The sequence below is a fragment of the Thermobia domestica genome, chromosome 14 (assembly GCF_964235325.1).
Source record: "Thermobia domestica chromosome 14, izTheDome1.hap1.1, whole genome shotgun sequence".
NCBI lineage: Eukaryota > Metazoa > Arthropoda > Insecta > Zygentoma > Lepismatidae > Thermobia > Thermobia domestica.
Genome location: NC_137467.1, coordinates 143,214,352 through 143,231,881, shown reverse-complemented (window position 1 = coordinate 143,231,881; position 17,530 = coordinate 143,214,352). Strand labels below are relative to the sequence as shown.

At 37.2% G+C, this 17,530-nt stretch overlaps 1 long non-coding RNA gene across 1 annotated transcript in view; it reads left to right on the top strand.

Moving 5' to 3' along the window:
- LOC145670371 (uncharacterized) overlaps nucleotides 1-17,530 on the top strand; it is a 508,027-nt gene that overhangs the window by 377,508 nt on the left and 112,989 nt on the right. The window lies entirely within an intron of this gene.

The following is a 17,530-nucleotide window of genomic DNA, read 5'->3' as shown; positions in this document are numbered from 1 at the left end:
TACTGTGGAATATTCAGCTTTTGGTACTGTTATAAAAATAGGTCTGCAAACACATTAAATAGAAACCTTTCCCATAAGGGAAGACTTGTAAATTAGCTTTTGTAAATCTATAACTGGTAGAAGCAGCTGTGAGTTAATGAATGACTATTCCTAATGTTTCTCAGAATAAACCTTATAGAGTGTGAAGAATGTAGAATGGTACTAGTTAACATTTATGTGTAACCCCGAGTGAAAAGATAGTAACTTTAGAGTAGGAGAAGAGAGCAGCTGCTTCCTCCCAGCCCAAATGTTATGTATTTTGTGTAATACCATATATGGAATTGTGTATAACTAAATTCCTCTCGTAAGGGTATAGGAACACTGTGCGCAAAACTAAAAACTCAGAACGCCTTTCTGAAATCCAATCAGAAAGAGAGTAAACTTGAGCTAATATGCAAATTAGCCAACGCCCAAATTCTAAGGGTAGTTTAAAACCTTAGAGACGCTCTCCAAGAGTCAGTCGACGTCTCAACCCCATCGATGTAGTACCGCGTGTCTGCGTGTGTTCATCATTTGAACTTAGCACGATTAGATTGTCAATACAAGTTTCTGACTTCACTCTTTTTCGGTCTCCAATTCCAAATTCTATACATTGCTCTATCGGTGTGTTCGACTCACTTCAGTTTACGAACTGAAGTTTCAATTTTATACTCTGTGAACATTAGCTCTTACATCTCATTCGTATAAGTGAACTTTTCACTACGACAACTTAGATAAAACTTTTTAATTCGTGAATTTATTACTTATACGATCCAGAAGTATAGTGTTCTTATACTACAATTAAAACGAGAGTGGCCTTGTACTCGTTTTCAATTTAACCAATAAACTTTTATATATCTATTCTACGAAAATCGTTATTTTTCATTTAAAAACAAAAAACCGCCACCACTACTAACAATTAGAGTTGAGGAAAGCCTCGAAGATTGCCAGGATCCGCGATCTCACGAAACGCTCGATCGCTCGACGCATTACAAAATTAAATTGGTGGCAGCGGTGGGATCAAAGGCAACACTCTCATTGTTAGAAGTGTTCTTCAATAACATCATACCAGACACGCGGAACCGATAGAGCAATTTAATAAGACAATCCAAATACAAGTTCGAAGAACAGTGGCGGCAAACGCAGCAACCAGATTTCCCCGGAGTGCGACTCTTGCATTGAGAAAATCAAGAGTAGGTCGGGAAGGAACTGAAAAGCCCCCAAAAACAGTGGATATAAGTGCAAGTACCAGTTTGTGAGAGAAGGAAGTTAAGTTTGAAACAGACAACAGCGTGGTGGAGTCAACAGGCATCCAACTGGAACTTGCAGCATCTTGGTTCGACGCCCCTAGCAGTATCATAGTAGCAGCAGGCCGAGTGTAGCAGCGCCAGGCACTGGTCAGCACCGTCATCGCAGATACAATAGCAGCACGGCAGAGTATACACCCTGCCTTTTCAACGCCCCCGTGCAGTCTAGGCAACAGGATCTCAAAGGGTACCCATTAATCACCGTCAACATCAGGTGTGTAGGATCTAGTGCGCCTTATTGCAGTGGGTGAGTACAAAAGTTCATTTAAATTATCAGTATTGTGAAAGCAGTTTCCTTGAAGATAGGATTATGTTTCAAGTGTAACACGCGGAGTGCACAGATAATTACTACTAGTCCTAGGCCAAAAGTGAGTAATTAATTCTGTGAGGCCCAAATTTCATAACTTATCCTTCCGAGGAGGAGGTCCTGCGGGATAAATTCATTCGTGAATTATACAAGTTAGAAATTGTGGGGCAGTAGGTATTGAGCTCATCCTTCCGAGGAGGAGGTCCTGCGGGACAAATTCATGTTTGAATTATACGGGTTTTCAATATCTAAAAAGAAGGAAGGAAAATTGGTTGTTGTGTTATCTTATTATTTTCTTGTAAATTAGAAAGTACAAGCTTCCGCCCTCAGAATGGCGACTAGTTCTAGCGAACGAAATTCAGAAAGTACTAATTCAACTACAAATGAGGAAAGTAATAATCCCAATGATTATTGTAGCTTAGGTGAAGCATTGAAATTAATTACTGAACCATTTTCGGGTGACAGAGCTAAATTGAAACAGTTCATTGATAGCTGTGAAACTGCGATAGAACTAGTCCATCCTAGGGATAGAAATAAGTTACTTAAGTTTATTAAGTCAAAAATAATAGGCGAACCACGGAGTAGATTGTTAGTGCGTACAGCCACAAACACATGGGCAAAAATTAAAGAAATCTTAACAGAAAACTACGAAACTCGCAGATCTATTGAATACTATGCATGTTCGTTGTTTGCAGCACGTCAAACAAAACACGAAACCATAAGCACATGGGCAAGTAAGATTGATGCATTACAATCAGATTTGAAAACAGCAGCATCTCGTGTGTGCACAGATGAAGAAATATCAGGAGCATTGGCGTTAATAGATCATTTGTCTAGAGCTTCCTTTATACAAGGACTAGCAGACGAACGAATGCAGTTAATTGTAAGGGGGAAAAGTTCAGAACTTCTGTCTTTCGGAGACATTGTTGAATTTTGTCTCGAAGAAGAGAGTCACTGGAACTCTCAGAAATTAAAACCCTTCCCCGGCAATGCGGATCAAATGCGTAGTAGTAGTAATTTTAATCGCCAAAGTCGCGCGCGCAAATATAATGGCGACAATCGAGGTGGCTCGAACGAAGCACCAAGAAAATTCTCCGGAAGTGGTGAAAATCGTGCACATTTCACCCACGGAAAGTCCCGGAAAAGTGTGCGTTCCGATGCCGTTCCACGAAGGAACGAAGGGGGAAAAACTCCCCACAGCTCCTCTCACAGGTTGCAATATTTAAATGATGATGTTTGTACTTGTTGTACAAGTTGCTGTGAGGCCCCTGATGATAAGTCGGTTAACCGCAAAAATGAAAGTGAAGTTGGCCACAGCGAAGATAGCACACTGTATTGTTTGGAGGACCTGACTCTTAAGTCCCATTGTTGTAAAAGTCGCTGTCCACAGGAAAACGAATAAAAAGATGTTGTTCGCAGCCTGCAACATCTTACTCAGTTCATGGTTGCAAGGAAAATAAAAGGTGTACTAGATGTTCCCATAATAGAACACACATTGAAAGTAAAGAACATCAGCCAAAAGAAACACGAAAAGAGGTGATAGATAGTAAAGGTAAAATTTTGGTACAATTTAAAGAACTAAGTAAAGGGTTAAAAATGCTTATAGATACTGGTTCTGATATCAGCTATGTAAATTTAAGTAGTATAAGTGATGACATGTTGAGAAAAGTGAGACGTTGTCAATCAACAGTTGTACAAGGTTTTAATAACTTTAAAACTCACACAGTAGGGACTATTGATCTTCATTTGTTCATTAGCGGTCACGAGATAAAACATACTTTTCATGTAATGCCAGACGAAGTAGTCAACACCTCTCATTCGGGAATATTAGGCAGAGATTTTCTCACGAAACATAACTGTGAAATTTATTTCGACCAAGGGTTGAAATTAAAATTACCCAGTAGTAGAAAATTGAAAATACCTCCTAGATGCGAAATGATAGTAAAAATCGCAGTGGACAAAAACGGAGTAGGAGTTATTCCAAAATTACAATTAGATGAAGGTGTATTTTTGCCAGAAGCGTTGGTAAAAGCAGAAAATCACGAATGTTTCTCGTGCCTATTAAATGTAAACGAAGAAGAAAAGGAAGTTACCATCCCTACATTAAACATTGAAATTGTCACCGACTGTCAAGCAAATGACAATATTCCAATAATTTGTTCAGTAAATGACTGCAACATTGATAGTAGTAAATTAGAACAACGTCTAAACTTATTGCAACGTAATTTAAGATTAGACCATTTAAACGAAGAAGAGCGATCCGCTATTCTAAATTTATGTAAAGAATATCACGATCTGTTTTATCTTGAGGGAGATAAGTTAACTTACACAGACACTATCGAACATTCAATTCCAATTAAACCGGAATATAAAGGAGCCATAGTAACCCAAAAACCTTATCGCATTCCAGAAGCTCATAAGGAAGAGGTACAAAAGCAAATTTCAAAATTGCTTGACGAAGAAATTATTTCTCCAAGTAAAAGTCCTTGGAACTTCCCAATTTTAGTGGTTCCGAAAAAGCTTGACGCCTCAGGGAAACCAAAATATCGTATCGTAATCGATTATAGACGTCTCAACCTAATGACGTTTAGACCCTGCTATCCACTTCCGCTTATCACGGAAATTTTAGATCAGCTAGGAAACTCAAATTACTTCAGTACGCTTGATTTAGCCAGCGGGTATATGCAATTGAAAATGAAACCTGAAGATAGGTGTAAAACAGCATTCAGTACTCCGTACGGGCACTATGAATTTAATCGTATGCCTTTTGGTTTGTGTGGAGCACCTGCTACATTTCAAAGACTAATGGACATTGTCCTCTCAGGATTAACTGGCTTGAAATGTTTCGCGTATCTAGACGATTGTTGTATTTATTCTAGAGATCTTAAACAGCACATCAGTCGCTTGCAGGAAGTGTTCGACCGATTTCGAAAACATAATTTGAAACTACAACCAGACAAATGCGAATTCCTACGAAAAGAAGTAACCTATTTAGGACACAAAATAACGAGTGAAGGTTTGAAGCCGGACCCTCGATTAGTAGAAAAAGTCTTAAATTTTCCCACACCTAAATGTGCCAAAGATGTCAAAGTATTTCTAGGCCTTGCATCTTATTATAGACGATTCATAGAAAACTTCAGCAAAATTGCTAAGCCATTGACAAAACTGCTAAAGCAGGACATAAAATTTGTGTGGAGTAACGAGCAGATCGTTGCCTTCCAAGCACTTAAGAAAAAACTAACTTCCCCTCCGTTGTTACAATATCCCGACTTTAGTAAGCCATTTATTTTGACCACAGATGCGAGTGAATTTTCCATTGGCTGTATTCTCTCGCAAGGTAAATTAGGTTCTGATCGACCTATTGGTTTCGCCAGCAGAACGCTAAATAAAGCAGAAACGAATTATTCTACGACTGAACGTGAACTTCTTGCAATAGTGTGGGCTGCAAAATTATTTCGCCCCTATATCTTAAATAGACCGACAACCTTTGTCACAGATCACAAACCACTACTGTGGGTTTTTAATGTAAAGGATCCAAGTAGTAGATTATTAAAATGGCGTATTTACTTGGAAGAGTACACGTATGAAATAGTTTACCGCGCAGGCGTAAAGAACACAAACGCCGACGCTATGAGTAGAATCCAAGAATTAGAATCTGAACCAAAAGTCGAACTATTAGATAGTGATACTCGATCTCAAATACTTACAGAGTTTCATGACTCTAAATTGGCAGGTCACCAAGGAACTAAACGTACTATAGAAAAAATCAAGCAATACATGGAATTTAATGGCATCCCGCAAACAGCATGGCCTAATATGACCACAGAAGTGGAAATGCACATCAGGCATTGTAATTCGTGTCAATTAAACAAATTGAACCAACCGGCAGTCAAAATGCCAATGACTATAACGACAACTCCACAGTCTGTTTTTGAGAAAGCTGCAATCGATATAGTTGGCCCCTTCCCAGAAACAGAAGAGAAAAACAAATATATTCTGACCTTTCAGGATGAACTCTCTAAATTCTTAGTCGCTGTGCCTATTCCCCAACAAGACGCGGAAACAGTAGCAAAAACACTAGTAGAAAAAATCATTTTGGTTTATGGAATTCCACAAATAATATTATCAGACCAAGGTAGAAATTTTACCAGTGACATTATGAAAAAGGTATGCAAATTACTTCAAATTAAGAAAATACAATCAAGCCCTTTCAGGCCACAAACGAATTACGTGGAACGTGCGCACCGCACCTTAGGCGAGTATCTTCGTCATTACGTATCTGAAAAACAAACTGATTGGGATACTTGGCTGCCTTATGCAACATTTGCATTTAACACGACCCCTCACTCAATCACATCATACACCCCTCATGAGCTAATGTATGGTAGGTTAGCCAACATACCGGGAGTATTACAGAGAAAACCTAATGAGGTTAATTATGCATATGACGACTATGTCAAAGTATTGCGTGAACGTTTGCAAAGAAGTTATGATTTGGCAAGACATAAATTAATAGAAGGAAAAGAAAGAAACAAGCAATACTATGACAGAACAGCAAACGCTGAAGGCGAGTTGTTCCAGCCCGGAGATAAGGTGTTATTGAGAGATGAAACAGTTAGGAGAGGTAGATCAAAAAAATTGGATTCGCAATTTATAGGGCCCTTTACTGTACTAAAGGTTCAAGGAGTAAATTGCACTATTGAACGCAAGAAAAAGCCAGTAGTTGTACATGCTAACCGATTGAAGCTTTATTACTAACAAAAAAAAAAAAAAAAAAAAAAACTATATCCCTCTTTTCACTGTGTATTCCTTGCAGGTATGAAAATGCTTATATTATTACTCCTGCCACTTATGCTGCTGTTGTCCCCAGCAAGGGCAGCAACAGAAGACATAATTGAAGTTCAATCACTTGACAAAGTACCCGGATTATATTATGAATTCGAGGGTGAAGTTCAGTTATGTAATAACGAATGGAAGCTTGTCACTTTCTTCAATCTGACAAACTTAAATCAAGCTGTAACACATGTACAGACTTACATAAGTCAAGCCACTGACCTATATAAGTCTAGAGTAGTATATGTAGACCGGGCTCGAAAAGAACCAAGGTTAGACACAATCCAGAGGAGGTTCAATAGAATAAAAGATTTACAATCCTTGGTGGTACAAATAGTAAGACCTCAAGTACGAAGTAAACGTGGTGTATTTAATTTCGTAGGTGAAATGAGTAAAATCTTATTTGGTACACTAGATGCAAAAGACGCAGAATACTATATGACTCAAATAAATAAATTGCAATCAGAGCAGTCTGATTTCCTGAAAATTACTAAGGAATCAATGTTAATTGTTAAGTCAACACTTAAAACCATTAACAACACAGTTCTTTCAATAGAGTCAAATGAAAAAGTGTTGCAAAAGGCTTTTGAAAATGTAAAAAACGAAATTAATGCACGAGGTTATCAAGTAACTAAGGAAATAAATACCTTAGAAGTGATGGTCGACTGGGACCACTATATGCACACAATTGATATGTTATTAATAGAATTAGAACAATCTTATGAAACAGTTGTTCAATCGATTCTGCATGCGCAGAAAGGTATTATTTCCCCTCAAATTATAACACCTAGAGAAATTATGTATCTTTTTAAGGCAAGTTCTTCCAATGTAGCTCGAGGATTATCAATTCCAGTTCCCCCAGGAAACTCAGTTGGGTATGCTTTGTTTAACATAATGGACTTAAATGTGTTCATTAATGATGATAAATTGATCTATATCATTCAATTGCCACTAACCGATGGCGTGAGATACAATGTATACAAACTTATTCCATTTCCTGTACCTTTAAACGAGGATAATTACTTTTTCATTCAACCTGAGAAACCCTTTTTATTGGTAGACACGTCCAAGCAGTATTATGGAAAAATCGATGAAATAACTTTTTCTAAATGTAAATCAATCACTACTTCCATGAGTGTTTGTAAGCAAACATTTCCCATCAAACCCGCACATAATAAAGAAGACTGTGAAATGAAGTTGATAGATGAAATAACCTCTATTCCTTCAGATTGTACTAAGAAAATTGTTCAATTAGGTAGTGTATTATGGATTCAGTTAGATAACAGTGAATGGTTATTTGCTGCACCTCAGCCGGAAAAGCTTACAGTTGTATGTAATGAAAGAATAACAAAAACTGTTGTCATCAGTCGCTCAGGAAAAGTAAAATTAGGTCACGAATGTCAAGCCTATGGTACACATTCCTTAATTAAATCTCAACAAGTGTATCAGACTAATAGTTCAATTAGAGATATAATACCAAAATTAAATGATACTTTAGATTGTTGTGTGTTTTCAGAAACAAACAAACTCAAATTGAATAAATTAAAACTTGATTTACCAATTGTAAATGTAATCAAACAAGCTAATGACTTAGTCTATGCAGGTCATAAGGTGAAAGAGATAGAAAATTTAATAACAGAACAGGACTGGAAGATAAATCACGATAAATCTATGTTAGGTTATTCGATATCCACATATCTTATTTGTGTAATAATTGTTATTATAATAAGTGTCTATTGTTATTGTAAATGTAAATGCTGTAGACCAACTAAAAGGTGGTGTCAAGAACATTGTCTTAAGTCAATATGTTTCAAGCCTACTATTATAACAGATGTTCAAACGAACTCCTCTGGATACGATGCAACATACAGGGTGTGCCAAGAAACGGTGCAACTGACCGAGCTCGACACAGAACCACAAGCTGAAACACAACTGATAAACAAGAGGGTGACTCGCAGCAGCAAAATACGCTAATACTTTTTAAATTTTCCTGCCCTCCGGTTGCAAAATTTTCTCTTAGGGGGGAGGAGTGTAAGGTACACGAATTTTCGATATGAAAATTTTCTTTTTCTTTTGGATGTCGCAGGGAAACAGGAGAGACGAAACAGAAATAACACGTCTCCCTTTTCTTTTCCTCTTGCTTTCCATCAAACCAGCTGCTATGTTAGTTCATCTCTCTCACCCTCTCCGTAAGAAGGAATCCGGGGTTGGATGGCCAACACGTTGCAACTCAACTTTCTTAGCGCAATTAAAATAAATTGCACTGCCTTAAGAAAATTCTAAGACCAACTCAATTGCATACTCGGAGACAGATATAGTGTCTAAGGAACGGAAGTAACAGTTGTGAACAATACTGTGGAATATTCAGCTTTTGGTACTGTTATAAAAATAGGTCTGCAAACACATTAAATAGAAACCTTTCCCATAAGGGAAGACTTGTAAATTAGCTTTTGTAAATCTATAACTGGTAGAAGCAGCTGTGAGTTAATGAATGACTATTCCTAATGTTTCTCAGAATAAACCTTATAGAGTGTGAAGAATGTAGAATGGTACTAGTTAACATTTATGTGTAACCCCGAGTGAAAAGATAGTAACTTTAGAGTAGGAGAAGAGAGCAGCTGCTTCCTCCCAGCCCAAATGTTATGTATTTTGTGTAATACCATATATGGAATTGTGTATAACTAAATTCCTCTCGTAAGGGTATAGGAACACTGTGCGCAAAACTAAAAACTCAGAACGCCTTTCTGAAATCCAATCAGAAAGAGAGTAAACTTGAGCTAATATGCAAATTAGCCAACGCCCAAATTCTAAGGGTAGTTTAAAACCTTAGAGACGCTCTCCAAGAGTCAGTCGACGTCTCAACCCCATCGATGTAGTACCGCGTGTCTGCGTGTGTTCATCATTTGAACTTAGCACGATTAGATTGTCAATACAAGTTTCTGACTTCACTCTTTTTCGGTCTCCAATTCCAAATTCTATACATTGCTCTATCGGTGTGTTCGACTCACTTCAGTTTACGAACTGAAGTTTCAATTTTATACTCTGTGAACATTAGCTCTTACATCTCATTCGTATAAGTGAACTTTTCACTACGACAACTTAGATAAAACTTTTTAATTCGTGAATTTATTACTTATACGATCCAGAAGTATAGTGTTCTTATACTACAATTAAAACGAGAGTGGCCTTGTACTCGTTTTCAATTTAACCAATAAACTTTTATATATCTATTCTACGAAAATCGTTATTTTTCATTTAAAAACAAAAAACCGCCACCACTACTAACAATTAGAGTTGAGGAAAGCCTCGAAGATTGCCAGGATCCGCGATCTCACGAAACGCTCGATCGCTCGACGCATTACAAGTGAGTTTGTGGTGAACAACATTGTGTCTGTGGGTTTCCTCCTGTTTCATCCCACATTCTTATTCCACCAATTTTCCCACCATCATTCACTTGCCTTAATCATCCTCTTCCCTTAGCCTGAACGTGAAACGTGCATAATCGTAGGACGCCAAACTGAAAGATTTCAAAGATTTTCGTTCGGAAATGAATACTATAAAAACAAGAACATTGGTTTCGGTGAATATAACACTGGTTTGTGAACAAAAGAGCCAAAACTGTTTTTAAAAAATCAGTGAGAACTGAACCGGTGTTGAGAAAATGGATTCAATGAAAAATCCAAGGATGTTATAAAATAGAGGATCTGCCAATACGTATCTTCACCCTATGAACTGAGTGAAGCCAAGAAACAATCGAACATCGTCTGAACCAGTACGTTTGATTGGCTACTCTAGTTTCCGCCATGATTGTTGGCTCGAAACATTGCATTCTTAGTGGCGCGGAGCAGGCAGAGTAGGCGTGGTGAATCTGTGACGTATGGCTTCACTATTTTGTTGTATGGGCAGATCCTCTATTTTATAACATCCTTGGAAAAATCAAACTGGTTTTGAAGAAAACATAAATATCCGTTTTTCGGTTTTGCTAGAAACCAGTTTCAGGTTTTTATTAAAATCACCTTTGCCTATTCCTACTTTAAATCGCAGGCCTCCTCATTGAACACGTGCAAACACACTAAACACTTGGGTGGATACCTCTTTTGTTTATCAGAGGTTATTTATAATTCAAAAAAGCGAACTAGAAAGGAAATTTTTAAATTTCACATTCCATGGTTATGCTTTTAAGCCTAAAGGAGACGGATAATTAAATAAAGTTAATAATTTTAAAAGAATTAGTGGAGTGAGTGGAAATGGAAGAACTCCGAGGAAGCCCGACAAGATGTTGTACAGTCATATCCAAAATGATTGTCGCATATCTATAAACTGTCTTCTTGCAAGAATATAATTTGATAATGATTTTGTAGGGTACTTTTAATACTGATACTATGTGTATAATCGGGAAATATATATTTGTGGTAAATTTCATAGGAAAAGAATTACAAATACGAAAATTAGAACGAGTAAAACAAAATGTTGCTAAACGGACAAGAAAGTTTTATTTTTGTTTTATTCTTCTTATTTACTGCTCTTTTGTCATGAAATTTGCCACATACATGTCTTTGTCGATTATACACGTACTAACATTACCCGTATAAGAAATACCGGCCGAATTCGTTATCAAATTATGTTCCTCCAACAACATATTTATAGACATGCGACAATAATTTTGAACATGAGTGCACATCAGAAACTTGCGTGAGTTGGGATCAAACCAGGGACCTCTAGTACTAGATATGAACACTCTATCACCAAATCTTTTCTAAAAATATTTCATACGTATAGTCTAGTCTTTAAGTTTTTTTTAAGGGCAATTATAAATGTCGGAATGTCTTACGAGTAGTGCTCTCAAACGGGTCGAGTCAGGTCAACTCGGGTCGGGTTATCGGGTCGGGTCAGTCGGGTCAGCTCGGGTCGGGTTATTCGGGTCGGGTTGTCGGGTCGGGTCAATCAGGTCAACTCGGGTCGGGTCAATCGGGTCAGCTCGGGTCGGGTTGTCGGGTCAATCGGGTCAGCTCGGGTCGGGTTATCGGGTCGGGTTGTCGGGTCGGGTCAGTCGGGTTATCGGGTCGGGTTGTCGGGTCGGGTCAGTCGGGTCAGTTCACTTTGGTCAACTGAGTTTAGGTTGAGTTTAAACTCGGCTGGAGTCGAAAGCTGCTGTTTTTCACTAGCTGCCTAATTAAAAATAGCAATTTTCAATTGATTTTATAGAAACCATAAATCTATTTAGAACACTTGCAGCTAGTGTTTTTATGATAAATGCTTATTTTTCTACTTGTGTGTACTTTAATTTTTAAATGTGGAAGATTGATTTTACCAATCGACTGTAATATTAATATCTACGCCAATATGGAGTCTGGATTTAGAACAAAACTAGAAGTTGTTTAAGCAACGCCAAAAGAAAGATTGGATATGGACGACCAAGCCCAAGCAGGGCCGCGGTGGCTCAGTGGTAGAGAATTCATCTCTGGTGCATGGTGTCCAGTAGCGTAGCTAGAGTTTTTTTCAGGGGAGGCAATGAAGGGCCCAAGAGGATTTTGAGGGGGACATCTCCAATATATATATATATATATATATATATATATATGTGTGTGTGTGTGTGTGTGTGTGTGTGTGTGTATTCAAGGTGAATGTTTCCATCTTTATTGTTCATGATTTTACTCTTTGGAAAACAGTGAAAATATAAGAATTTAGTACCTCAAACAACTAGGATTCATTAATGCAATTTATTTCTAATATAAGTAAATAGTTATTTAATCATGGCGTTTAAAATATGTGTAGCTGGTTGACTTAAGTGGAAGCAAATACACTTTTACAGGTAAAGAAAATAACTTATAGGTTCATGCCTCTACTTGAAGAGGATCTTTCTATTCGTGTGGGCAGCAGCAAACATATCCACAACTTGTTAAAGATCTAATGATTTAGCAATTTTCTTCTCAATATAAAGTAACACTAAGTTTTTCAACCTATCATGAGTCATTGACTTGCGTATACAAGTCTTTAATCTTTTCAAAGAAGAGAATGACCTTTCACATGTAGCACTAGAAACTGATATAATCACAGAGATGATACCTAGCTTGTAGGTTTCTAGGAATGCGTTTTTGTAGACACAAAGAAGATCAACGAAATTCGTTAAGGAATCAGCTTTCGTTTTCTTCTCGTCTTCATACAACTTAATTGTTAGAGCAACCCACATTATGCTTTATTTCTTGTTTAATTATGTTTTTTTTTAAATTATGCTTTATTGTTAATTTCAATGATTATTTTACATTAATCGTGTATAATGTATATTTATTATACATCAAATATTCTAAATATTTTGATCTATTTATTGATAGTTTTTTGCAACTAGTTTCTCTCATATTTAATGAACTTTCTACTTAATTCATTGTAAAGAGATGTGCTTTGCTCGAATAAATTTTTTCTATCATTTGTGTGCGCCTTACAGGTACATATATACAGAAAGGGAAAGTAAAAGATGCCACCAAAAAGTACAGAAAGTGCTTAAGTTCAAAAAGTAAACATAACAATACAGTGATGACGCCAGAGGGGGCAAGGGGGGCTAGCGCCCTCCTAGTAGCTACTTCTTCCCCCCTGACTGCCACCTAGACTGCCCCCCCCCCAGACTCGTACAATCTTTAAACATTCTTCATGTAGTATTATATATCAGTATCATAACCAATCTCATTGACAAATTGTAGTCTACTTTCCATGAATTTACTATGTGGCAGATTAATCCTCAAGCTTTCTTCTTTGAGCGTCTGTGTATGCACGCATATTTCTGTTTTCTAATTTAGCCCCTTTTGAGGTAAATTTTAGTTATACTTCTTTCTTATGATTTTTAATAAATGTGCCTAGCGAACAATAGTAGATTTGGTCGACTTGTTTTCTTCTCATTGGATCAACTTCGATTGGAAACAAAAGAAAGGTAAAACCAGTTACGTAACTTGTTTGTATTTGTCCAGGTTTGAAGTTTTCAGTTTCATATTTTGTTTTATTTAAAACTTCTTTTTTCTGAAACATTATTCTCGGCTTCCAATATTCAGAGGATGTGCTTATAACAGCTTAGTTTGCAACTACCAGGGCTTAATTTTTTGAAGGAGATAAAAAGAGTTGTGTTTTCCCTTCCTGCAAATGATAATAATAAAATTATGGAATGAAATTGATTCCCAATAAAATGTATTGTCAGAGTGCTGATCTTTAGTTAGTAATTGGTTTATACTAGTGCTCCTTTACTTATTTTGTTTCAAAGTACTGACGTGACGTCTACCATATTGACTAGGAACTGCTGAAAAATTCGTAGCCCAACCCAGGAGTGCACGTGGATTGGTGAAGTTTTACTTCTTCTTCTCTTCCCCCGAGAGTCAATATACTACCTTGTACAGTGCTCCAGCTTTTGCTGAAAAGTTAAAAAAATCTAGATTTCCTCGCACCACTGTTCGTAGCACTACCCCTATCAGATCTAAAATGGCGTCTTTCAAGTGTTATTTAAGTTTGGGAAATAAGTACACGTAATAGTTAGACGGAGCTAAATCTGCGGAATAAGAATGATGATCTAGATATTGAAATCCTAGATTATGCAATGTCAGTTATGTTCGCAGGGGCTTGATGGACAGGTGTATTCAATTACGGTCAAATTTGAAGAATACTTCTCTTAATGCCGTTACCCTTTTATTCTCCTGACATATATTTTGGGAACCCATTATGCCGAGAACTTGCGCATACCCAAGCCATTCTGAATTATGCTACCGACGAGTTCCAAAGAAATGCCCAGAATCCCTGGCACAAGTTTTGCTGAGAAGGTAAAAACTGAGAAAGCGGGGTGCAGACCTCAGACTATAATAAATATAAATAGCTTAAATTATTTTTGTCACACAAAAACTGGGGTGGCCAAGGCCCTACGGCCCCGGGCTATATCCACCATTGGCTGAAATGCTGCAGTTTTCAAGAATAATGTCACAAATTGCATCCATGATTCCAGGAAGAGTCATTGCTTTTAATCATCGTGGATGTAAAGCATAATTTGTTGAGAAATTGCTACGTTTATACTAAGCCACTTACTTCTTCACCACTATATATAACGGAGGAGAGTCCAGTGGTGTTTCACTGATTTCCTAATTAATTTACTTCGGTGACTTTCCTTGGTGGAACAAAAATGTTATAACAGTAAGGATCTGGATGTTCGTGAAATTATCTGTTTGGGCACACATAATCACTTCAGAGGCCTGAGAAACAATAAGAATTTCATTATTAATATGAACATTTATAGACCTATTTGTACATATAGAGATATGTTTTTCTAAACTACGGTTTCATTTTTCTATGCTGTACCTACACTCCTTCTGGATTGGACTACGACATTTTCAGCAGCTCCTCGTAAATTCTCTCTCTGGCTCTCTCTCTCTCTCTCTCTCTCTACATATATATATATATATATATATATATATATATATATATATATATATATATAGAGAGAGAGAGAGAGAGAGAGAGAGGGAGAGGGAGAGAGCGAGAGATACGTAGCATATAGACGAATGTGTTACTTGTAGCGTACGCGAAAGTAATTCAATTTATGTTTAGGCTTCAAAAGTTTCATTGAAAAATATTTCATGTGCATACGTTACTTATTTGTTAGTTACAAATTTTATTTGAGATAAGTTTAATTTATAATCATACAGATCTAACATAAAAACAGCAACGAAATACACAATGTAATGTAAAATAAGTCAAACGTAATAAATATGTCATTTTTGATATGGCAAATAGCCGCCCCCCGAAAATGTATCTGCCCCTCCTTTGCCCCCTAAGAACTTAAAGCTGGCGTCGTCACTGTAACAATATAGTATGGAGTTCTTGCATACTATTCATTGTTGGCGGAAAATTTCTTCTTTTACTTTCTTTTCTCCACATCAAAGGATTACACCGAAAAGTTTACAGAAATGAAAATAAGCTTTTCATTGTTGCATTGTTGTGTTCTCAATGATTTTGCTTTGGAAATATTGGCTTTAAATATTAACACAGTATGTTAAACTTTCAGTTAAAGAGAATTTTCCAAGAATTGTGCTATATATTTTAAATTATGCTTTATGCTTTATTTTCTAAAATTATGCTTTTAAAACTAGTTTCCCAAGGTGAGTGCATTTTGGCGTTCACCCAGTGTCGTGACCATAGTGCTCTCACACGGGTCGGGTCGGGTCAACTCGGGTCGGGTTGTCGGGTCGGGTCAGTCGGGTCAGTTCGGGTCGGGTTGTCGGGTCGGGTCAGTCGGGTCAGCTCGGGTCGGGTTGTCGGGTCGGGTCAACCGGGTCAGCTCGGGTCGGGTTATCGGGTCAAGTCAATCAGATCGGATCACGGTTCGGGTCAGTCGGGTCAGTCGGGTCGGGTCGGGTCACGGGTCGAGTCGGGTCGGTCTTCAACCCGACCTGTTGAGAGCACTACTTACGAGAAGACAGGAATGCCTCTGATAAACATGCCACATTGTGCAAGAGAGATCCACACTGGGTAAATAAAGAAATGAAATTAAATGAAATCTTTGTTTTACGTCCCACACTTATGCCGGCTAGGCTAAAGGAAATGATGAGGAACAGAAATGAATGAAATGGTGGAATGATGAAAGTGGAAGGAAACGGAAGAACCCGTGAAATCTCACGCACATGGTGTTGTCCACCACAAAGGTCACTTGATGCGTGCTAGGGTTAAACCAAAGATCCTCGCATTAGAAGTGAACCATTCTCTACCATTGAACCACCGCGGCCCGTTGGGTGAATAAGGTTACAAGGAATGTTGTTAAGGTAAATTTAGACTAGACTATGGCCAACAGATGACAGCACATTTCCCCTATCTTTGCAATATATTTTGTACCGAGTGAAAATCAGTGTTGATTTCCGAAGATTTTTTTTTTTTTTTTTTGAAAATTTTTAATATACTGGGGATGAAAAATAGTACATCAGAAATACTGGGAATCCACGTTCAGGATCAAATGAGTTCCGACCTCAGACGGAAATTTCGTTACTCCGGGGCGAATTTTCCCCCGAGCCATCCCTTGAAATCATCATTGGCGACAATATTCGCAACAATTCAAATCAAAATCATATTTGGACACTACAGGCATCGCAAATATAAGGAATGACGTCCCAGGGCGGTCAGATTATTCGGGGAAAGAGAAGGAAAAAGTGACTATACGGTAGACACCATCCAGACATTTTCCAGGAATGGGGAAAACCTAGGAAAAACATCTCTTAGGATGGATGTCCTGTAAAAGATGTTAGGCCTTTTATATCGTATGTCCCCACTAGGAATCGAACCTGGGAACGTTCACACCAAAGGCGAAAGCGCTAGCGACTACGCTACGTGGAACCACTAGAGAAAAAGTATAAATAAGTTTTGTAACAAAAGTACTGTAGGTGGATCCCCCGAGTTATCATTACACAGCTACTTAACAGCATTTGCAACGTGTAATGATCTTGAACTAACGATGTTTCAAATGATAAAATCAAAATGTATTTATTATTTATTTTAACAACGAATTTCACATACATTATGAAGAGCCCATTTTTAATAGAAGCAACAACGATGCAAAATAAAATGTCCATGGCTTATATTTAAATGTACGATCACGGTATTTATCTGATGGAACTAAACGAAAACTAAAAAATATCTCAGGCAAGATTCAAAACTGAATGTAGAGCAAAACACTAAAAACTAGAATACGCCCGTAGCAAGTTCAAACGAATAATTAATTTATATATATATATATATATATATATATATATATATATATATATATATATATATATATATATATATATATATATATATATATATATATATAAAATGCTAGGTTTATATGTTTATCTCCAAAGAAAAGTTTATATATTTGTCTCCAATCCATTTGATAACGAGATCTCGAAAATCACAAGTGCTAGAAACGTGTTGTTTTCACTGGCCGATTCCAAATTTGTGTAGATTGTTGAGTTCTAAAGTTCTAATTAAACATTACAAAAAAACATGGCCGTTATTTCTTTATTACATTTTTAGGGGTAAATTGGAAGTGTTGAAACTTTTTAAAAAT